The sequence below is a fragment of the Alligator sinensis genome, unplaced genomic scaffold, assembly GCF_000455745.1.
Source record: "Alligator sinensis unplaced genomic scaffold, ASM45574v1 scaffold615_1, whole genome shotgun sequence".
In the NCBI taxonomy this organism is placed as follows: domain Eukaryota; kingdom Metazoa; phylum Chordata; order Crocodylia; family Alligatoridae; genus Alligator; species Alligator sinensis.
In genome coordinates, this window is record NW_005841982.1 from 2749814 (window position 1) to 2774076 (window position 24263).

Sequence of the window (24263 nt, forward strand, 5' to 3'; positions counted from 1 at the left end):
CAGGAATCATTAGCAGCTTCCAGCGTGAGAATGGAATGAGGACTCAAATTGATGGCTCTGAAGTGAAACCCTGACCCTACTAGTGGAAAAAGAAGCAAAAAAGGAGCTTATTATAAAATGGATTTTGCTTAGTTTATGAAGGAGGTAATGGGATGTAGTTGCCCACAATACCAAGGGACTCAATTTGATAGCTCAGGGGGTGTGTGTGGATGAGCATGCACATGTGTTTTTCAGTACCTCAAAGCTGTTTAAGGCAAAGAAAATCACATGCAGATCACGTGCAAGCATTTGCTGCACTGCTAATTTGCAGCACAGTGACAAAATTTGACACCAGGAGATCCCGGTGTCAAAAGCCAGGTGGAATAAAAGGTGGCATAGCACACATGACAGTAATGTGTGCTGCCAGGAACAGCGCGTGGCCACCCAGAGCCATGCAGGTTCCCAGCAGCCAGATTGATGTTGCTGCTGCCCTGGGACCTCAGATAAGCCAGATAAGGCTGCTGGCCCCAACCTCCCCTTGCCCACCCAGGACAATTTGACCCACACCAAAACCCACATGCAGGGGCATGTGCAGCAGCAAAAAACAGTGGCACAAATTTGTGCTGCTGCTATTTATGCCATGGCAAATGCACTCCCTGCATGCAGGGTGGTGCCCAGGATGTTCTTTCCAGTCCTGTCTTCTTATGACCCAATCACATGACATTTAAATGACTTCTCTTTGAGAGTACCTGACCTGAAAGCAATCTAATTATTCCAGGCAGCTTCGAGGGGCAAAGGAGAGCAATATAACTTTTCCAGAAGAGGAACAAAGAGTATGAGATATTGCAATTACTTTTTTAAAAAGTACACCACAATGGCAGCATACCCTGGCTGACCTGCTTCTAAAAGCTTCCTTTCCAGAAACCAGAAATGTGGTGGTGAGGCTGCTTTAGAGCATTCTGTGGCTGTTCTCTGGCCTCAGTGTCCAACATGTCTGAGGCATGTTGGAGACAGCCCAAAGCATCCTTGCTAGCATATTTCTGGCCTTAGAGTATATGTGGAGCTGGGGGAGGGGAGAGGCATACTCAGGAAAGGCCTAGCCAGCAAGCAAAGTTACTGTTGGGGAAACAAGTCCATAGAGATTGAATGGATGAGAGGATGGGACAGGTGAGGAACATGGAGACAGATTTTTATAGCAGTGATGGGGCTTATTGCTTGTGGAACTAGCAAAAGTTGAAAGTTCTCTGGAGGTGCCGTAGAGAGACTTAAGGTCAGCTTTTATTCTGCCTATTAAGCATATAAGCAGACTTAAGTGCCTAAGTGCAAGTCTATTCCATCCTGCTCAGGTCTCTGAGAAACAGTTCATGCAAGGGTCCTCCTCTGCTGCTTTTTTGTCATTAAAGGTTGGATGTGCTACAAAAATAGTTGCAATATTGATTTTTCAGGGATTTGAAGAGGGAGAAATGGAATTGCACTTAGGCATCTAAGTCCACTTAGATACCCAGTAGGTAGAACAGAGTCTGGCTGTATTTTAGAAATCCCATGCAAAAAGTACGTCTGCCTGCTTCAACTAGCATGCACCATTATATAGAGAAACTGAACCAGAGTGCTCACAAGGGATGCAAACAAGCATTTGCAGAACCTGACTCAGGTTTAGGCAACTTAATTTAAGCTGTCTAATCCTGAGCTGGGTCTTGCATATCCAGGCATCTGCTGCTTGCCAGGAGAGGTGTAGGCAGCTGGGAGAAGGGTCTGGCAAGTCCATGGAGGTGATCTGCTGGGTCATGGGATGGCTGGCAGGCCTAAAGGAGGTTGGAGGGTTCACAGGGGAATGGGTGGGGGACTGCCTGGTCTTGGGAAAGGTGGGGGGCATTTTGTGCAAGGGGGAAATAGGCTGGTCAGGGTTGGAGGTGAGGGCTAAGAAAAGCATAGCCCTGGGGTTGTGGCATTTGGCTGGGTTTTTGCAGCCTTAGAGCTGTGCTGTGAGTGCATGCAAGTATTCCCTGGGCCAGATTAACCCTTGCTAGACTGAGCTAACCCTTTATTGATCTAAAATTAATGAAGTGAGTTTAGATTGAGCACAACATTTTTAGGGTGACCAAAACCCTGTGAACACCTGCACACCAGGCCCTTTATACTGCCCCAGTGCTTGCATTTACTGAAGGATCGTGCATTTCTCTTTTCTTTGCAGGTCCTCACTTCTCATTCCACTTATTTTCTTTTCATTCATGTTACGTTCTTCCTCTCATTTCTCTTTAAGATCCTTCACTCCTGGAATTCATTTCTACCCAACCCTCTTCAGTGTCTCCATGGGCTATTATGCTCTTATCACAAAACCTTCAGCTTTTGGAAAATCCATGTGGTACAGGGGTTGCTTCTTTGGTCAGTCAGTGCTGTCATTTTTATTTTTGCTTCCCTTTATATGTACCATTGTAAGAACTCAACGTGGTCATATAGTGCTTCCTTGGTAAGGGTTGTGATATGTTTTTGTGAAATGAGAATAAAGGGTAATGGAAAATCAACACTTTTCCTCTTTTCTTGTTTATTTGTACCACTTTCATGTAAATTGTATGGAAAAGATTCATTTTGTATATGTCATTTTAAAAATCAGATCACTTGAATCTAGATCACAAATAAATCTTGTATAGGTTATTAGGTTTTGCAGAGTAGAAATATTAATATCAACATTGAAAAATAGCATGGGAAGTCTTTGTGAACTCTCTTTAATATTTAAAGAATTTAAAGGTGAAACATTATTTTGATGGCAGAAATATCTTTGTTGCATGGACTTCTTTGAGGTACTTTTTAAAGTCCAGTTTCAAACTTCTATTTTTGTTATGGTATCATGGGAAAGCTATCTTTCTACTCTGTACTTTATGAAACTTACTTCCTTGGGTCAGAAAATGAAATTAATTTGTGATAGAATCATATAAAATTAGGGTTGGATGGAAACTTAGGGGGTTGGAAGGGACCTTAGGAAGTCATCTAGTCCAACCCCTTCCTCAAAGCAGAACCATTCCTAACTAGGTCATCCCAGCCAAGGCTTTGTCTAGCTGAGTCTTCAAAACCTCCAAGGATGGAGGTTCTACCACCTCCCTGAATAACCTGTTCCACTGTTTTATTGCCCTTCTAGTGAGAGAGTTTGTTCTAATGATGCTAATCTAATCCAATAAGAATGATTTTATTCTGAATTATCCCACAGATTAAATCTAAAAGAATCAGCAAACTCTTCTGGTATATTTTCAGGACTAGGGTAACAGGGTTTATTGCATGCCCAAACTGAGTTCCATTAGCTGAGTTAGATAGGGGAGCTTGCACTTTATTTCCTCATACTGTAGAATGCCTTTTTTTCTAACCAGTAGCATCAGTTTTTCTCTTTAATTTTTACTGCACAAGAAAAAAAATCTTGAAAGCATATTGGATATAAAACTGTGATATTCAGAGTAAATTCAGGATGAGATGCTTTATATTCAGCTGTTTTTATCTTCCATTATAGACAGGTAGATGTTTTATGCATTTAACTCTCAGCATTTTAAATATTTTTTTCATTTTAAGTGTTGTTAGATTTCCTTTTTTTTTTCATTTTGTATAAATGTTGTATACAATAGTGTATAAACCAAACATTGACTTACTGTTTATTGTTCTATGCTGTACCCCCAGACACATGGCCATGAATAAATATGATGCTTTCTCTTACTCTTCAAGGAGGCAAATGTATTTTAAGAGCCTTATAATGGTGTTTGCGTAAACAGTAGTTAGCGCTCAATTTCTTTCCACATGTTTTCATGATCAACTGATTACCGGGCTAGTAAAAAGCTTTAAAATTATGTTATTCTATGAATAAATGGAGAAAATCTTTACTGAATTGTGTTCCATATTCGTTTTTTCTAATGTAACACCATAGAGAATTAACCATGCAATAGAGAATCAATGCTGGTGGGTATTGGCTATTGGAAGAATGTTTACTTTTTTCAGTATATACATTTATTTTTAAAGCTAAAATCTTTAAACTCTTTGGTAGCTAGAATTCTATATCCAGGTTTGATTTTTGTCTTTGGTCTCCAATTCCTTTGCCTCATCGGAGGTGTGGTTAGGCCCACAGACTGTACACCAACAAGATTGTTATGATCATTGAATCTAACCTTCTGCATAACACAGGCCACAGACTACCATCATTAAGCAGAAGTATTTCTTGTTTATCCTCTGTTTGATGGGCTACCAAAGACTGATATAAGAAGCAACAAACTAAGTAGGATTTTCTGTAATCCTTCAATAATACTTCTTAACTGCCCAGAAGAATCACAAAGGAAATGTGCCATATTCTGTTCTTCAAAGAGAAATGCCAAATTTAAAATTTGGTTAATTAAATTTAGATATGTAAATACACAGCTAGGTGGTACAATACACGTGGCTGCAATTTCAGACATGCTTAGTACCACACACAATGTTGAATTTACTGAAATTTTCAGGTTTGGGGAGTTGCATGCATTCCTTTACAAAGTTTTTATAAGGGCCCTCAGAATGATGGGGAATTGAAGAAATGAAAAATAAGAGCTCTTCAGGGACTCAGCCGGGATGTAGACACATCAGCATGGTATTGGGGGGGAATCTAAAAAGAACAACTTTTATTCAACACCACAACTTATGGATACTTTGGCATTTTAGATTCTATTAGGAGGTAGTAAATGTTTTCATAAATGCTTGTCTTGAGATTACATTATAAGCAATGCTTTAGAGAGTCAGTAGAAACATGATATCAGGTTACTGTACTATAGTTCAGAATTCTCTAATAGTTTTAAAAATGTAGACTTCTGTTTTATCAAAATAACTTTCATGCTGCATTTGGTGTTTATTTATAGATGCTTCTTGCTGTTGCATGTTACATTGACATGCTGATTTACAATGCCAATTGTATTCAAAATGCATCATTTAAATACTGGCTTTATTTACAAGTTATATTTTTAAGACTGTATTTAATCTTATAAAACAAGTTATGATAATAGCCAAATATCCTTTTGGCCATAACTCCTAATTTATGCTTTAAATGAATATATGGTAGACTTTAGCTAGTAGATTACCAAAGTTTGTTCATGTTTTTTTTTTTCTTTCCGTTTGTTCTTTGCCAAAATAATGCTTAGTGTAGCAGACAGCTGAAGACTGGTAATAAGTGTTGCTAAAAGAACAACTGCTGTACATGGCAACAACAGAGCATAATTATTAACCATAACCCATTTATTCCCAGCCTTTCACCAAATACTTACCTAGTCTTTTTTTTCAAATACAGTTGCAGCCCTTGATAATCTATACAATCCTTGATAATCTATACAATAGGAAGTTTAATAAACAACTCTTAACCATAAATAGTACACTATCCCAATATGTTTCAAGTTAAAACCTTGGCTTTGATATGCAGCTGGTGAGCTACTTGGGGGACTACAGTATTTTATTTTAAATAAGGTCTCAGACAAGACATGTTTTAGTAATGCAGATCTCCGCTTTCATAAACAAAACTTAAGTCCAATAAGGAATATTAGATGCAACAGAAAAAAAAATACTAGTCTTATAATTTAAAGGAAATTTTACTTCATGTTGGAACTGTTAAATGTTCTAAAGTTCTTAATTAAAAAGATTTTCAGAAGATAATACTCTGGCCCTAGTTTTAAGGACCCATAATACATGGGTTCCTTTCTTTGACATTTCCTATAACCTAATTTAAGTGATTCTTAGCTCAGTCTAATGATATCTGTGGCTTGCATTTTTAGGTGTTTGGGCTCTGCATGAACCTAACCATGTGCTACCAGCACTAAGTAGCAGGGTGTCTAAAAAGATAAGCATTGCCATACGGAACTTTTTTTCTGGATTTAGTCCTACATATTTTTCTTGAATATCAATTTGTGGAACAATGTAATGGAAAAGACCAGTGGATCTCCATATCCATTTGACAGAAAATCCCAAGCAGGAAGTTAATGTCTTTTCATAAAGGTCATAGATTGTTTTCCCTCTTCACTTAAATGCATAGCATCCAGAAGAAGTATATGCAAGGATCTTTTGAAATATATAGTTATTTTATCTTGTATTCGAAAACTTCAAAAACTAGCTATAATTGGAAAATAAATCATTTTCTAAAGTAGCATTGTATTTCTGAAACTAGCGACATCTTACTATTTTTTAAGGTTTATTTTTAATTTATTGAGAACCTGAATATAAACTAAACCAAACCATGCACTAGGAAAAATTAAGTACAAAATGACACTTAAAATTGAACTGATGATAAAATCAACTGAACACTGATAAGGATAAAGAAACATGTTTCTTGCATCATGCTTCGACTCCTCCAGTTGAAGATGCAGCATTTTAAGGAACTGCCGTTAGTGGTTGAACAAGATTTTTTCACTTTCTATATTACTTTAAAAGCAGATATTAAACTTTGTGGTATCTACCAGATTCTTAGTTACTAGATCCTGATTTCTACCAACAAACAATTTGAAATATCCAATTTGAAACAAAGATGAACAAATCCATCTTTTGATTACTCATAATTACTATTATAATAGTATCTGAGACACTCTCATCTCTGAAATGTTGAAAAAGCTTGATTTTACTGAAGGAAAACTGAAGTACAGTGAGATTAAGGGTATATTACACAGCAGTGGCAGAGAATTATGCCTTTGGTGTTTACCATAGAGGAATCCAGGATGTGTACAGTAGAGCTGAGAACTGAGCCAATATCTTTGAAGTCCTGGGATAGCACTCTAAACACTGAGAAAGATGAAGGATTCAAAACTTAATCAGTAAAATAATTTGGTATAAGGGGTATGAATTGAGACATCAACTGAAGAACAAAAAAAAATAGTGAGCTAAAGAACAAAGATTGGGACAGTAGAATATGATGTGTAGTAATTTAGGAGCTTCTCTTTGCAGAGAACAAGTTCATATTTTTTTCCCCATTGTTAGACTTCCCTTTTTTTCTCTCTCTCTCTGGAGCCATGTAACATCTTTTTATGAACTTATTTTGAAAGACCCTAAGAGGGCAGATCTCACAATTTGAAGATGATTTCACTCCACTACCTAAAAATATTGTACTTTCCAGGCAATTAGAACTATGTACATCAATAATTAAAAAAAGTCTCTTTTTGTTTAAAAAAAAGGCAGTGTTCAGAAATATTTTTTTCATTGTAATAGCACTTTCTGGCAGCATAATTTTAAGCAGGCATGTTTAGAATGAAAAAAGTAAGCATCCGTTTACATAGTAGTTTGGTAGAGACTATACAAGGATAAGGCAGGCTTAAAGCTTAAGTTTTGTTTGAAGAGGAGAGAAAATATCAGCCTCATTTCAAATGTTTTTAAATGCAGAGTCAAACTAATGAGCTATGTTCAAGTCTTTTATAATTTTTGTTATTTGATACTTGTCAAAACCAACTTCCCCTTTAGTACCAGACTGTAGCATATAGTTAAAAAATACATGCCAGTTAGATTGCTAACCCTAAAGCAGTTTTTCAACATTAATAGGAGTCTATAAATATTTTAAAAACTGTGTACTTGAATATAGTGTCTTCCTACTAAGTCATTTTATATGCAGTATACAGGCAAACTTCCCCTGGAATTTCCATTGATGATTACCTGCTCTAAATAAGAGGGGACTATTCTGTTTTTTAAAATTTCATCTGCTCTGCTCTTGTATCCAACATGTTGTTTATAAGCTAAGGGTTAGGAACCACTTTTATAGATGTTGTTACCAGCAAAAGGGGTGGAGGTGATGAGGGACTATCTATTGTGTAACTTTAAATGGGAAAATGGACCCAAGGAATCAAAAATGTTATCATGCTACTATAAAACATTAAATATTTCAACAAGGTTAGGAATTTCAAGCAATCCCAAAATACTTGGTTTGCTTGCCATTAACACATTTAATTAAAAAAAAATCAAAAAGAAGGTAAAAAGTTTATTTGAAATGTAAGTTATGAAGATAAGACATATAGATATAGATCTGTAGAGATCTATAGATCTGTATCTATAAATTTATATCTATATAGATATAGATAGATCTATAGAGAGAGAATTTTTTAACAGTATTTCTTATTACCACAGGCAGATCCAGGGTTTTGAAAAGTGGTGTGCAGATGGTGTGGTGTATGATGCCGTATAATAAAACTCACATTTTTCACCAGGTAAAATAAATTAGAAGGTTTACTAGTAGGTTAGGGGTCTAAGGATATAACATTCAGTTAAAGAACAGAGCATACACAAATATAACTTTGTTGGAATCAGTTAAAAACCATCTTCAGGGATGTGAAATAGGAGATAAGTTACCAGGAGCAATGAACAGAAAGCAGAATTGCAGAAGGAAGGATAGCTTGATTAGTCAAACATCAAGATGGGTGCGAGTTCCTCAAGGGACTGATCCTACAGGCACAGAGAGACACCATCCCAGTACACGCAAAGGGTGGCAAAAGAGCCAAACAGCCTTCTTGGCTGAGCAGGAAAATCCAGGGGAGTCTTCAGAGGAAAAAAGAGGCCTACAGGCGGTGGAAGCAGGGGGCAGCCACCAAGAAGAAGTATACCTACTTGGCTCACACTTGCAGGGAAGCAGTGAGAAAGGCCAAAGCAGATACAGAACTCAAGCTGGCAACAAAGATTAAGGATAACAAGAAATCCTTCTTTAAGTATATAGGGAGCATGAAGACAGAGCAGAGTAACATAGGGCTGCTACAGAATGGATTAGGGCAACTCGTAACTGATAGGCTGGAAAAAGCGGAGCTCTTAAATAATGTCTTTGCTTCTGTTTTCCTGGACACAGATACAAATGCACGTCCCAATGAGTCTTTAGTCTGGCATGAGAGTAGTACCATTCCACCAACGGTTAGCACTGACCTAGTGAAATGGCACTTGGAAGGGTTGGACATATTTAAGTTGGTGGGCCCTGAAGATCTTCACCCAAGGGTACTAAAGGAATTTGCTGGCGCAGCTGTTTGAGCCCTCATGGCACTTGGGACAGGTCCTAGAGGACTGGAAAAGGGCCAACATGGTCCCTATCTTCAAGAAGAGGAGGAAGCAGGACCCGGGTAATTATAGGCCAGTTAGCCTCACCTCTATTCTCAGCAAGACCTTAGAAAGAATCATTAAGGATCACATTTGCAGGGGGCCAGCGGGTAGCACAATGGTGAGGGGCAACCAGCATGGGTTTATAGCAGGCAGATCCTTCCTGGCTAACCTGGTCTCTTTTTATGACCAGGTCACAAAGTGCTTAGATGCAGGGGAGGAAGTAGATATTATTTACCTGGATTTTAAAAAGGCTTTTGGCACAGTGTCATATCCAATTCTTATTCATAAACTGAATAGCTGTGATGTGGATTTTTTTAACAGTAAGGTGGGTGAAAAACTGGCTTATGGGATACACCCAGAGAGTGGTGGCAGATGGGGTGGTTTCTCCCTGCAGGTTTGTGGACAGTGGTGTCTCCCAAGGCTCTGTCCTTGGACCATTACTGTTTAATTTATTCATCAGCGATTTGGATGAAGGTGTTGAAAGCACCTTGTCCAAATTCACAGATGACACTAAACTATGGGGCATAGTAAACACACTGGATGGCAGGGAGCGAATTCAGGTGGATTTGGATAGACTGGGGAAGTGGGCGGATCAGAATAGGATACAATTCAACAAGGATAAATGCAAGATGTTGCACCTGGGGAGAGAGAATCTCCAACATACCTATAGACTGGGGGGTACCATTCTGAGCACCACAACAGAGGAGAGGGATCTCGGAGTCTTGGTTGACAGAGTACTGCATCCAGTTTTGGGTGCCACACTTCAGAAGGGATGTGGATAACCTTGAGAGGGTTCAGAGAAGGGCTACTCGTATGGTTGAGGGCCTGCAGGTAAGACCGTATGAAGACAGACTGAGAGATCTGACTCTCTTCAGTCTCCACAAGAGAAGGCTGAGAGGTGATCTTGTGGCTGCCTACAAACTCATCGGGGGGGCAGGGAATAGGGGACACTCTGTTTACCTGGGCACCCCTCTGGGTTACCAGAAATAATGGCCACAAACTGAAGGAAAACAGATTTAGATTGGACATCAGGAAGAAATTCTTTATGGTAAAGGTTGCCAAAATATGGAATGTACTTCCAAGGGAGGTGGTATTTTCCCATACCCTGGAGGTGTTCAAGAGGAGATTAGACAGGCATTTGGCTGGGGTTACTTAACTTCATCACTCTTTCCTGCCTGGAGCAGGGGGTCAGACCCGATGATCTACCAGGTCCCTCTGACTTTAGAAATCCATTAAATCTATGAAGATAATTAAAAAGAAGACAGAGCCATTAACACCTATGGAATGAAGAGTTTAGATGGAATCAGACTATAATGGTCCATAAATTCCAGTGATGGTCTCACTAGCCTGAATAGAAATGCTGCTGCCCCTTGCAGGCAGTTGGTTTTAACATTTTGGCAGAGTAGAAATCAAAGGGGAATGCAACTGCATCAGTGCAACCCCCAGGATCCACCCCTGCCCGTTGCTAATAAAACGGTATATATAATGCATTTTTCAGTTTGGTAGGCCACCCAAAATCGAATGCTATGTTTTTTGTTTGATTGCAAAATGAAAAACCTAAAAAAATAATCCAGGGATGACCCTGTGTGTTTTTCTTTACTCCCCCTGAAATTGTATTTTTCAGTGAATTTTCCATTCACTGAAAGCATTTCACCTAGTTCTAGTTGTAAAGAATCTTTGCAGAGGAAACCACATGCTTGAGAGACTTTTATATGGTTGTAAAGATGTTTTTGTCTATTGGTGAAAATTAAACATTTAGCTAAAATGCACTGGATCTATTTAAAGAAAAAATATTGTACCTTGAAATAAAGCAAGAGATACAAAACAAAGATGGAAGTCCAACAAAGAGAGAGAATGTAGTTTCTCTTTTTGGTCCTGATTCTTACTTATGATTGCTGTTGGCTATGTTGGGGACCACTTGTCTGGGAAAAAAGACAAGAAAGAGGAGTGTAGATGGGGGAGGACCAGGCATAGTACAAAATTTAATCAATCACACTGAGACCTGACAACCTGTACTGGTGAAAAGATATTAAAGATATTATAGCCAAAGAGGCATTTCAAAACAGGGTCAAAGAAGAAATATGAAGAAGAGAGTTTTGGCTACCTAACTTGGATTCTTATTAAAGAACAGGTGAATACAGATAAAGGAAAGAGAAGAAGGAATGGTAGTTAAATTAACAAGGGGATGGGTTACCCCAGTCATCAGAGGTGTGCATCAGCAAGTGGTGATTTCCTCATTTGCAGGCATGTGCCCCAACTTGGGGCAGGGCACCTGGTCCCTTTCCTCTAAGGATTGGCCCCCATGGAGGGGCAGGGGACTGCCCTCATGGACAACAGCCCTAGTGACATCTGTTAAATATCTGTGACATATATCTGCTATGCTGCAACATATTGCAGCACAGCCGATCATGCTCCAAAGAGGACATCTATTTCCAGCCTAAGAGTAGAAGTTAGTAAACTTGATTTTTTTTCAGACTAACTGTTGTGTTTGAATTATTCTGTCCTCTTGGGTCCCAGTTTTATTTTAAGGGACCCAAAACAAGTGATGATTGGGGTAGCTCATCCTCTCATTATTTTAACTATGTTGGTAGGCTTCATTTACAACATGACATTTTAAGTCCATTCACTTCTGATTCTTTTCTTGTGTTTATCATATGATACCTTAACATAGTCCATGGACAATCTGAATAGACCCCTTTTTTTTATTAGGATGGTCCTCTCTACAGTAGATATCTTCCATACCACATCACATAACAGTGTTCATAGTGTGTAGCATCCCACAGAATTCTCTAAAGGATCTCACAGAACTCTGGCTAAGAATCACTGATCTAGTGGTAGGGAATCATAATGAAGAGTGACTTTCCATTAGAACATGGTACAGTAATGGATGTACTTGTGATACTCTGTTCTGATATTACCACCCATTTTACCAGAGAACTAACTTCCAGAAATTGAAGTAAATAAACATGACTGTTAAATGTATTTTTTAACTATTATTATTTATTTTGGATTAGACTGAATTCAACTGAATGCTAGGCTTGAATTAGAGAGAGACTTTTCTGCCTACAGTGCCATTTTCACTTTCTTTTATGTATATATAGAATATCACTGCATGGTTGTCAACCCAAGAATATATATTATTTTTACTGATAATCTGCCTAATTTTACTGATAGATATTTTTTTAACTGACACTTTCTGATATATGTTTTACACAATGTAAATGTAGCTCTTCTTCCAGTCCCAGCCCTGCTGCCAGGCCCCAATTTAAAGGACTGGTTCAAATTTAGGGGTTTAACCCTGACCATAGTAAAAAAAAGGAAAAAAAAGTTTGATTTTCAGTAACAAAGTATGAAGTAAAAATAGATTGAGCTGACAACCCTGCTTGATGTCAGCAATGGTTTAATACCATGCTGCCCCCATCCTAGTGGTCCTCCAATTATTTCCATACCTCGATACCCTCAACCATATCCCACACCATGCTGTACCACCCAGCACTAACTGCCCCTAGGCACACTCTTTTTTTCCGCAGCAGGGACCCTCAAATAAGTCTACTTGCAACCCATCAGTATTACAGACAGCTGACAGAACTCACAGCAGCAGTAGCACAAAGTGTGGAAGGCAGGAGTCTACAAAGCCCTGAGAGAATGCTTCCTGCGGGGTACACTGCTCTTTTTCCGACAATAGGTAGTGCTGCTGTGCTCTGTCTGTCTGTCAGCTTGGCTCCAGCTTCTTTTCAACCATGGAACTTCAATCAAGATCTGATTGTATAGTGCTTTTATGGATGGATAAATTTTTAATTGATTTTATGGACAGGCATATTTAGCCCCATTTTTATTATTGAATGTCCATTATGGACATCTGGCAGCCCTGCAGCAGTAACTCAACTTACCTCACATTTTTCAAATCACTTGCTCTAGAAATGAAGACTGAAACACTCTTAAAAAAAAACAGTCCCTTAAAAATAATCTCAAACTATTTATGTAAAGACAGACTTTTAAAATTAAAAAAATAACAAGCCATTGGGAAATACATGAAAGACAAGATAGGAGTAATTAGAGATGGCACTTCACCACATACTGTGAATGCTATCTTAGTGTGGATTGACTACTACATTTTTAAAAGGAAAGAAGATATATTCTTTTATATGTCACTATGGAATTAACCAATCCAACTATACATTGATGTTATTGCTGGAGGACATAAGTTCATTATTTCTTGATACTTGCCATATCTAATGCTGTGTAGTTTTCAGGACACCAAACATTTAAAAAAAGTTTTGCCCAGGTTTAATAACAACGAAAGAAATGTCCATCTGTTTTTAGGAACAATTTATATTAATTTTTAGTAATGAGCGAATCTTAAAATGCTTAAAGGTGGTGTACTTAAAAAAATACTTTCAGCTATCTTTGGTTTTATTTGATTTTTATCTGGATATGTTGGATTGACTGAAAGTGAGAAATTAATGAGGAAAAGTGGGGAAAAGAAAAAGTAGTCCAATCAGAACACTCTAGAAAAAGGTTGAACTGTAACTTCAGTAATAACTACCACAAGCCATATCAGCAGAGCACTGACAATAGATTGCTATATCATCTATTAAAGTCAATTACTTGATTTGGTAAGAAGAAAAAAAAAAAAAAAGCAGCATGCAAACCAATGAATCTGTGTGGGTGGTCCAAAATAACATTGTGCTAGCCAAGAAAAAAAAGATTAATTCTCCTCTGTTTCTGGTTTGATAGCTACAGACATAGCTCTCAGATATGAAACATCTTTCAGTTTCCAGTACAACATCTTATTATCTATAACAAAGAAGGTACTTGTGCTTTACAAGTATATTTTAGTATATATTTTTAATTATCTAAGAGTTTTGTATGTGGCCAATGCAATGCATTTCACCTTAAATCAAGCAATACAGTTAGGGAGAACAAAGTTTCTTAACATGTATAAGCATCTAAAATTTGGGAATGTGCCTGAAGGTCACTTGAGCTTGCTGTCCTATGAAATTACCAGCTGAGGTGGACAATTTGTTATATGATATTGCAGAGCTGCTCTTATTTCCCCTTGCCAAAAATACAGAACATGGGAGGTACAATAATAGAAGAGTAAGCTTAGAAACGATTGGTGACTCATGCGTAGGATTCTAACTGCATACTGGAATTTTCAAATAACTTTAAAGGAATTAGGTGTTCAAACTTCAGGCTTCTCTATAAGATCTTCTCATCAGAACCCAATCACATTTGTTAGTGATGTCATAATTGCTTGAAGAATGTTGTTGATCAAAAGGAATGAGGTTAGATTTTAGTATTTTCTAAGAAAGGCATTTCAGAACAGATTAAGCTTTAAGACAAGAGCCTTTAGGCTTTTTATTCCTAGGAGGCCTCAAAGCTTGTAAACAACTTGCATATGTTACTTGTATGGTGCCAGATGCTTGTAGTTAGACTAGTTGAGTCTTAAAAGCTGGAAAGAAGAAACTTCTTCCTGGCTTTTTTTTCTCATGCTGTTGAAAGTCTGGAATGAAAGAGAAAAGTAAATTTAACATTATGTAGGATCATAAGCAGCTTCAAAGAAAACTAATGTATCATTATCTTTTTGGGGTTTTTTTGGTCTATCACCAACCCTAATATTTGAAAAAGTTTTGCACTTTGATAAACACAGATTTGTAAAGTGGAAGATGCAAAATTGACATTTCATAATGAAATACAGAAAATTAGGATGGAAGATACTTTGGGAGGTTAAGACCACCCCTTGACATTAGCAGGAACAACTATACCTAAACCATTTCTGTCTGATGTTTGTCTAACCTGCTGTTAAGAAGTTTTTTATGACTAAAATTTGACAACCTCCTTAGGTATCTTTCCTTTGCCTAACTTTTTTTACATTTAAGAAGTGTCTTCCCCAACTCCTCAATATCTAATATGAATCTCCATGTTGTTCAGTTTAAACTTACTGTGCTTCCTCCAAGTCCCTTTTATAATCTCCTTTGCAGTAACTTTTTTCCATTTTGAAGTCTGTTATCCTATCCCTGCTCAGTCTTTTCTACAACATCACTCTTATGCTATCATACCTTTTAGAAAATGTTCTCTTTTTGTTAAATGGTGGCCTACTGAGTGTAGGGCTATTTGGGATTTTCCCTTTTCACATATGTAGGCAAAATATTGTCAACTACTTATCATGGATTTAAGAAAGGTCTATTGCTGGTAGTGTTGCAAAGACTTGTTTGTTCAGTGCCGTGCCAGGAGAAGCATATACCGTATCAGGAAATTTTCTTAGGCTGTGTCTGACATCTCATCAATGTTAAACCACGTTTTGTTTCCCTAGATGCTTCTGTCTTTAATATTGATTCTAAAAATTCATTTAGATGCAAGAAATGTTAAGTGACAGTACTTAGGAATAGAAGAGTTGCTGATAAATATTCAAGGTACTCAAATCTCAAACACAGATTGCAAGTGACACCCTCATAGCCATAAAGGGACAAGCAAAAATCTTTCCCCTGTTGTGTGGTGTTTGATGTTGGACAGCAGTATGAATTGTTTGTTGTGAGAGCACTTGGAACAGTCTTACAGTGCAGCTTCTGCAGCTTCATCACCTTTATGAAGTATTTCTCCTTTAAACTTGTTTTATTTAGTAGAACACAACTCCCACTAAAACACAGACCATTAAAGCTAACTAGTTAGGTATGTGCTTTTGCTTTATCATACAGTTATAATTAAACCAGTATCCAAACTGTGTCTTGCATTGCATCGAGTAGTGACCTTCTATTTAGTAAACCGATATGCTACATTTAATTTTAAAATAAATCTAGCAAAAGTTACTGTATCAGGCAGATAATACTCTAAGCTAGGAAAAATAGTGATAAATAAGCTTATGAGCCAAAGAAGTAGGGGATGCTGTGGAATAACGAAGACAGGGGAAGTATGCTGTTTTCTTCTTTGCAGAAAGCAACAGAAACGGCTGCTTCTGCAAGTCTCTGTCCTTTGTACTTGTGCCTAGGACTTTTGGGCCTTCCTGTTCCTCCTCAATTCCTCTATTAAAATATCACAGGAGTTATAAATAACTAGGTAAGCAACTAGTGGCACCTATATACTCTCTTCCCTTCTTCTGGGAAAATAATTTTAGGTGAAAGTCTGCTATTCTTTTCTTCTACAAGGAAGAAACTAACAGTTTCCTAGTTTTATTCTGTCTCTTTGCCTGGCCAAAATTTCCATTCATTTTGGTGTAGTTTTTTTTTTTTCAACCTTATATCTATGAACATCATGTGCTAGGTGATTTCTATGGTTGATAAGTTTGACTGATAGCAAGTCTCAGCTTGCAAGTGATTGTGGCCTTTCAAACTATGTGACAGTTTCACAGAGGAACAGATTTTAGCTAATCAGCAACAAAATTTAAACTAAGCTCAAAATAAATTGATTTTTTTTTCACCAAGAAGCTTACAAATCTTCCTTTGAATATTATATCAAAGAGCTTTAAAAGCTGAGGTTTTACATTTTGAATTATTATTTGTGTTCCATTCTAATTCAAATGTTACACTACCTACAGGCTCTATTTACCTGTGACATGGGGTAGTGGCCCCGATATGATCCTGGTTTCTGGCATTCACTGTGGAGTAGTAAGGAAGAGCGAGGGTTGGAGTCTTCTCATTTTGGACACATTTCCTGAATACAGGTTATCTGTGTGGAGTTTGGGGTTTCCATCCCACACCTCTCTCATTGCTAGACAATGACAAAAACACCAATATGTTTCCATTCTTTGGTGGATGATGCCAATAAGCTAGCATTGGTTCATAATATTGTTTGTTTGTACCTTAGGTACAAAACAAATTCTTTCTGAAACCATGGTGAGTGTCATGTCAAAGAGGTTAAACTTTCAGTAACAAATAATGCGTAGCTTCCATTTTCCCCAGAAGTTTAAGATTTTGGGACTTATGATCTTGGGATAAGTACATTATGGAGCACCAAACACCAGATTAAAAGGTGGATTTCCTCTCATTCTCAGGAATCAGTCAGTTTATGTATGTTGTTTTCTAAGGAAGAAATATTTAAGAATCATAAGGCATTTATAGATGTGATGGACTTCTGCTCTGATGCATGCTAGTTAGCATTCGGAGCAGAGTTAACTGAGTCTGCTGGAGTGTGTTAATAAGTACCCTCCAGCAGCCTCTACATGATGTGTATTCAGCATCCTTGCATGTCAAAATAGCAATGGGGGCACTTTAACTAAAGCTAATTGAACGAGACACTCTAGTTAAAGTATCCACCCCTCCAACCCAGAGCATGTGTATAGACACCTTTAATGATTACGAATAGCAACAGAACTGGATTTTCATGAGGTCTTTTAAGCTGCCAGACTGGTATAAAGGGGCCTCAGAGTCTCTTAAACATAACGGGTGCCTGTAGACCTGTGGGGAGGCTGCTCAGATGTGCTATAATTACAACACATCATAGCAGAGTTGATTAATTGAGTCTGCTGGAGTTTGCTAATCAGAAGCACAGGTAAACTGATACATGATACTACTGTAATCTTGTATATAACACCTACTTGTGAACCATACATTTACACAATTGACAAAGAACTGGTCCCACATGATTTTATGCCACTTACACACAGGAAAAGCATCCTTAACTTTCAGCTCAATATTTCAAGATTCTTTCTTCAATTTTGCTGTTAAAGTAATTGAATCTGTCATTTTGGTCACAGCAAATCATTGGCTGGACTAAGAAATTTGAAGACTATAAGCAAGGGTGACCCTGAGAAATGATAGCTGTTTATTGAATAATGACCATACTAGCATTGTAAGCATAATTTTAGTAGGGCAAGGGACAGAAATTACACATAAATGGGTATAAGCCATCAGAAACCAGTTAAAATATGTAATACAACCAAAGTTCAGTGCACATAAACCATTTTTAAACTGTCCAAAACCAGTTTATGAGAAACCTGGATGGATGTAGTATCAGCCTAATTGATTTAGGTTAAATCAGTTTATTGAAATTCTGTCCCAGATGCCCTCCAGATTCAGGTTAACTCATAGTCCCCCAGCATCCCAGGATGCTTTGCACCTCCCCAGCAAACCCCACCTGCCACCTTGCAGTGTGATCAGGCTAGCTTTGGCACAAGCTGTCTGCTCTAGCCCAGCATGGAGACATGGTCTTGTGCTCCCCAGCTTCTGGCTTTGCCCACTGCAGGTATGTGGCTGCATTTCCAGAATCAAAAGTGAATGTCGGTTCACTTGCTCTTCAGTTAAATCTATGCAGCTTAAACTAACCTACGAAGACTGAATCTATTCAGCCTTGGGCTTTTGACAGTCTGTACTTAGTATAAATGTTTTTCAGTGTACTTCTAGCATTGGTGAATGAATTTCCCTTTTCAGATTGAAGATAAATTAGTTACACAAAAATGGCTTTATCTTGGCTTAGTTCCACCATGTTTATGATGGTCCATAATACTAGAGGAACAGGTCCAGAGCCATGGGTGATTTTTGAAATTTCACAAAGCTAGGAGTCTATTTTATGCTAACACTCATATATAGAGGGAATGAAGATATTGCTGAAGGATTTAATGATCCCTAATAAGAAAAATGGGGACCACTAAAACTGTTCCATTTTGCTCTTTGACACTAGTGCTTTACATCTCAAAATCATGAAATTGAAGAGATTAGTTTGGTGGTAAGCTATGTTGGTTGCAGAAGAGCTTGGTGCTAGGATCCAGTCCAGCCTTTACTTCATTACACATCAAGAAATACCTAATTGTGATTTAAGTTTAAACTTTGAGATTTAGCTGTAGAATGTACTATTTTAGAAAACCATGTCATTGTGTTGTATCATAGCAAACATTTAGTGAGGCAGTTGCCTTATAAAGCTCTGGGATTATGATATTCTGATACAAAATAATTTATTCTCTACCACAATTGCTGGAATTAGTTAAATTTTTATTGATTTTACATTCCTCCTTATAACAATGAGAAGTCCGCTGATAAAAAAAATTAATAAAAGTTAACAGAATGCTGTTGTAATATTGCCTGTGCAAAGCTAGCAATTATTGTGGTTATAAGACAAATAATTAACCTATTGATAATACACACTGTGTTTAATAGTTGTACATACATAAGCTTCTTGAATTATTATGGGGGGGAAAATTGGGTGGAAATATTTGTTTCATAGCCTAAAAAACCTCTGATATTTATTCATATTAATGAAATGCAAGGGGTTATTTGGTATTTTTGGTATATGAAAATTTTGAAAATGTGGCTGCAGATTTTCATATTTTAGGAAGATATACAGGAGAAATAGGGACAAGAAATCTACCTTGTTTAAAGAGATATCTCAATTAATTTTAATGTGGGATTATGTGATATATTATGTAGTTGCATGTGGGGAGGAGGATTGGTTTCTGAGGCTCAGGAGGTCCCTTTGAGCTCTCTGTTCCTTAAGTCCAGTAAAAACATTGACTGATTAAAATAAGATCATATTTAGGTGGCTAAATAAGGACCTATATTTAGAATTTTAAAGTTACGGGTTCCTTACTACGTTCCATGTTCAGTGATCTATCAGTTGTAATAAATTGTTTTCATCAAGTGTTTTTAATCAGCCTAACTGCTGTAAAGAAAAGAGAGAAAAACTACTGAAGCTTTGGTTTCCTGTGTTATATGGATATTTCCTGGAAATGATCCTGGGCATTTAATGATTCTATAGAGAAAAGGATAAAATCTGCACTTGGATTTATGAATATTTGTGGCAAGACACCCTATTTTATATTTTAAATCTCTTTTTTTTAATATATCACTTTGGGAGAATTGAGAAATTAATATTTGATAATGATGCTCGAAGTGAAGGCTCAGCTGATCAACAGCCAAATATAAGCAGAGTGGAGGCATGAGAAAATAATGAAGGCTGGATTCCAGTTGAATAGCTGGGGAAAGAAGGTTGTGGCACAGTTGATGAAAGGGGGATAAATCTTACTGATTAATATTTTCATTCATGAACTTAGCACAAAAGTTGTGAATGCACTAATTAAATTTGTTGATTCCATTATGTTGGGAGGCATTGTTAATACAGAGGAGGATTGGAATATCATGCAGAAGGAAATTAAACAACCTTTGGAACTTGAATAGAAATGGAATTAAATTCAGTGGTAGAAACTCCGAGGTCAGGCACTTGAGGATTACTAAATAAAGCTACAGCTGTAAGTTAAGAGTTCAGAATTGGAATAGACTGAGCAGGATTCGTATACTAGTTGATATCAATATGAGCCCCAAAGCTATGCAGCTATGAAAAGTGTAAATGTGAACATGGATGTTTCAGGATATGTATTTCCAACAGTGATATGGAAGAATTAATATAATTCTCATCACCCATGTTCAAGAAAGACAAACTCAGACTGGAAAAGTATGGAGAAGGGCTACTGATATGGTAAAAGCAATTTCAAAGCTCTCCAGTGGAGAAAGTAGAAAAGCTTGGTTTGTTTAGGATAGCAGGGAAGGCTAAGGGAGTGTTGACTGATATTTAAAAATACATGTCTTTTATGTATATCTAGTGCCCTCTTGGGAGGGAGAACAGCTGTCTCTGATAAGGACAGTTTTATTAGAAGAACAAATGTGTATAAATTATCAATGAAAAAAAAATGGCCTGGAAATTAGAAGGATCCAAACCATCACAGCTACAAGCTTCTATAACAACTTCCCCTTCAAAGTATTGTGGGGGGTAAGACCAGAAATATTTCCGATATGGGACCAGTGGTGGATGCAGGTTTTCCCAAAAGAGATGCAGGAGCAGAAGCCCATACTTCAGGGCTGGTTGCACCCCCTGCTCACAGCCTCCTCCACATACCCTGGAGGCTGAGGATGCTCCAGATCTACCAGGCTGAGTGGGGACTGGGGTCATCTGAGAAGGTGACAGAGGCAATAGCATGGCTGGAGCAAGGGCAGGGAAGGGCTCACTGTCCCTATCCCTAGGTAAGGCCTGCCCCCAGCCAGTAGGCAGGAATGGCTCTGGTGCTTCCCCATTCCTGGGGACAGTAGTGAAAGGCAGGAGGGAGAGGTGAAGAAAGGGGTAGGGAGAAGGCATGCCTTTGAGCAGGAAGAGGGAGGGAAGGGACATTTTCACCTGCTTTTAGGAACCTTAAAAAGGATACCTGAGGCTCCCGTGGTGTAGTGCGAACCCAAAGGGGCATGCAGCCATGTTACTGCAACTCCTCTGGATGCACCCCACATGGAGTTCTATGAGTTTGAAGTCAATGTTATGATGTACTGCCTGTAATTGAAGGGGACTGGTCTTGATGATCCAGTCAGTTCTTTTAGTCTTATGCTCTTATATGTGTGAGAGTGTTTTTAGTTCAAAAGCCCTAAGGGGTGCTAAAATTAACCTAAAACCCTTCATTGTTTTCAAACCCTTCTAATCACTATGCATGTTTCAAACACTGAGTCTGAAATTTTTTTAAAATGTTTTTACATTTTTTCCCATCAACACTAGTAACTCAACATAAAAGAGCAATAATTGTAGTTCATAATTATGTACAAATTAATGGGCATATTAAAAATTCATCAGTGCTATAAAGGAGGATTGCAATATGGAACAATTCCAAGTTACCATGCAGGGCTTTGATATTTGTTTAATTTATAGTCTTTTATATTGTCTTTTAACATTAGACTGCACTAATTTTTGTACTCTATTCGTTTAACTAGAGATGATCACACATGGATTTGGATCCAAATATACTCTTAAAAGATCTCCTCATACTATAATTCAGTCTAGTTTCATTGAAGTCAATGGAGTACAGCAAATTTGTATGCTAAATGAGTCTTCTGCTGTCTATCAGGATCCGATTTTGCGATCATTTCTGTGCATCAGGAGTATGAATCTGCCATATTTCTAGTCTTGCTCTGATGTTTATTTTGTTGTTACATTATTTTTAATTGGCTTTGTAATGCATTTCCATCAAAAGTTAATGTTCGATGTAACTACAAAATATGGGTCACATTACCTTATAAAATAACACAAATTTCTGAACAATAGCAATTAGAATAAGATGTCAGGGTCAGATATTTAAGCCTAGATCTAAAAGGTGTGCTAGGAATAAACTAAGATATGTGCAGACTGCTATGCTTTCATATACGTTTGTCAGCGGATTGTGAGCTTTTATCTTATTTTAAGTGTTTCTAGGTATAGCTAATATACACAGATAGATCCTGAGTTTTCTTGTGCATGTTGTGAGCAAATCCAACAGTAATAGTTTTAAATTCAAACTTTGTATAGATAATATGCACATGTGTGCATGTGTCTGAATGTGGTGTTTTGGGGCTGTGAGGACCACCAGCAGCAACATTTTGGGCCAAGGCTGGGAAGATGGAGACTGAGATATGGGATCATACAATTACATGGCTATAAGGAAGGCTTAAAATATCTCAGGGGAATACAACCATAGTCCACAGTTGTCTCTGTGCTTGCTTTACATCATAATGCACACAGCTGGCTCTCAATTATCTAGTGCAGTGGTTCTCAACCTTTTTTTGGATTTGAGGTACCCCTCACCGGACTCGAGGCATCCTTTATTGGACTTAAGGCGTTCCCCCATGACTCTTCTGTGAATTGAATGACACCCAATTTCAAAAACTAATTTATGTATTACAGTGCTTACCTCCTTACATGTGGACTGGACACTAGGGCTAGGGACAGAAGTTACGCACAAACCAGTTTAAGTGATCAGAACCTCATTTAAACCTGTAACAGAACATAAGTTCAGTACACATAAACCAATTTCAAAATGGCTAAAACTGGTTTAAGATAAATTTGGTTGAATGTAGTATGAGACTTAACTGATTTAGGTTAAAAAGCTTTATGAAACTTCTGTCCCAGACCTCTTCCTGGTTCAAGTTAAATCAGAGTCCCTCATCATCCCAGCATTTTGCAGCCCTGGGCTGAGCAGAGAGCAGGGATGACCCCACCCCTCTGCTCCCTACAGGGCTTGATTAATGCATAGGCAAACTAGGCACTAAGCTAGAGGAGTGAGGGCTGTCTCACTTACCTCACTGGTTGGCTCACTGCCTACCTCCCCCCCCTAGCAAACTCCAGCTTGGGTCTTAGACCAATCTACAAAGACTAAATCAATACATTCTTGGGCTTTTTGACAGTCTGTACTTAGCTTAGGGGTGGGAGATTGTCCAGGCAGGGATAAACCAGAGCCTGGTTTACCTGCTTAGCTTACGTGTTTTTCCTGACAGCTCACTTATCTGCTCACACCTCTTGGCACCCTTCAAAGGTTCTTGCAGCACCCTAGAGGGGAAAATCATTGGTCTAGTGTCAGTATTATGATAGCACACGTACAATATGCAAACTTCCAAATAAAAAGTGTAGTTGCACATTACAATTAGCACTTGATAATTTTAGTTGGTGATAAAGTTAGCATGTGTTTTGAGCAGTTGTACATTAAGGGTTAATACCCCCTCCTGTTGCATGCATTCCTCTGACCTGCTCTTAGAGAGCAAGCAAACAGGGGTGTGGCTAGGGGCCATATTGGCTCTGTGCCTGCCCAAATTATTTGCTCTCAAGGGCAGATTAGGTGGGTCAGACTGTGGGCAGCCAGGGGCTGTCAGGTTCCCATCAGGCCCATCGGTCCCTGCCTGCCCTGATAGGACTGCCCCCCACTGACTAGATGTGCCTGCTGTGGTGAGTGGACCTAGGGTGCCAGGCCCAAGCCAAGGTTGTGTGTGATTCATAGATTCATAGAAGTGGGGTCGGAAGGGAACTTGTAGATCATCAAGTCCGACCCCCTGCCCTGGACAGGAGAGAAAACCAGGCTCAAATGACCCCAGCCAGGTAGATGTCAAGCCTCCTCTTAAAGACCCCCAGGGTAGGAGCCATCACCACTTCCCTTGGAAGTTGGTTCCAGATCCTAGCCGCCCTAACTGTGAAGTAGCGCCTTTGGATGTTGAGTCTAAACCTACTCTCTAACAATTTGTGACCATTATTCCTTGTTACCCCTGGGGGTGCTGGGGGAACAGGGTCTCTCCCAAACCCTGCTGGTCCCCCCTGATGAGTTTATAGATGGCCACCAGGTCCCACCTCAGCCTTCTCTTGTGAAGGCTGAACAGGTTCAGGTCCCGTAGCCTCTCTTCATAGGGTCTGCCCTGCTGTCCCCAGATTATGTGGGTGGCCCTCCTCTGGACCCTCTCAATGCTGTCCACATCCCTCCTGAAGTACGGCGCCCAGAACTGGACGCAGTACTCCAGCTGCGGCCTGACCAGTGTTGCATA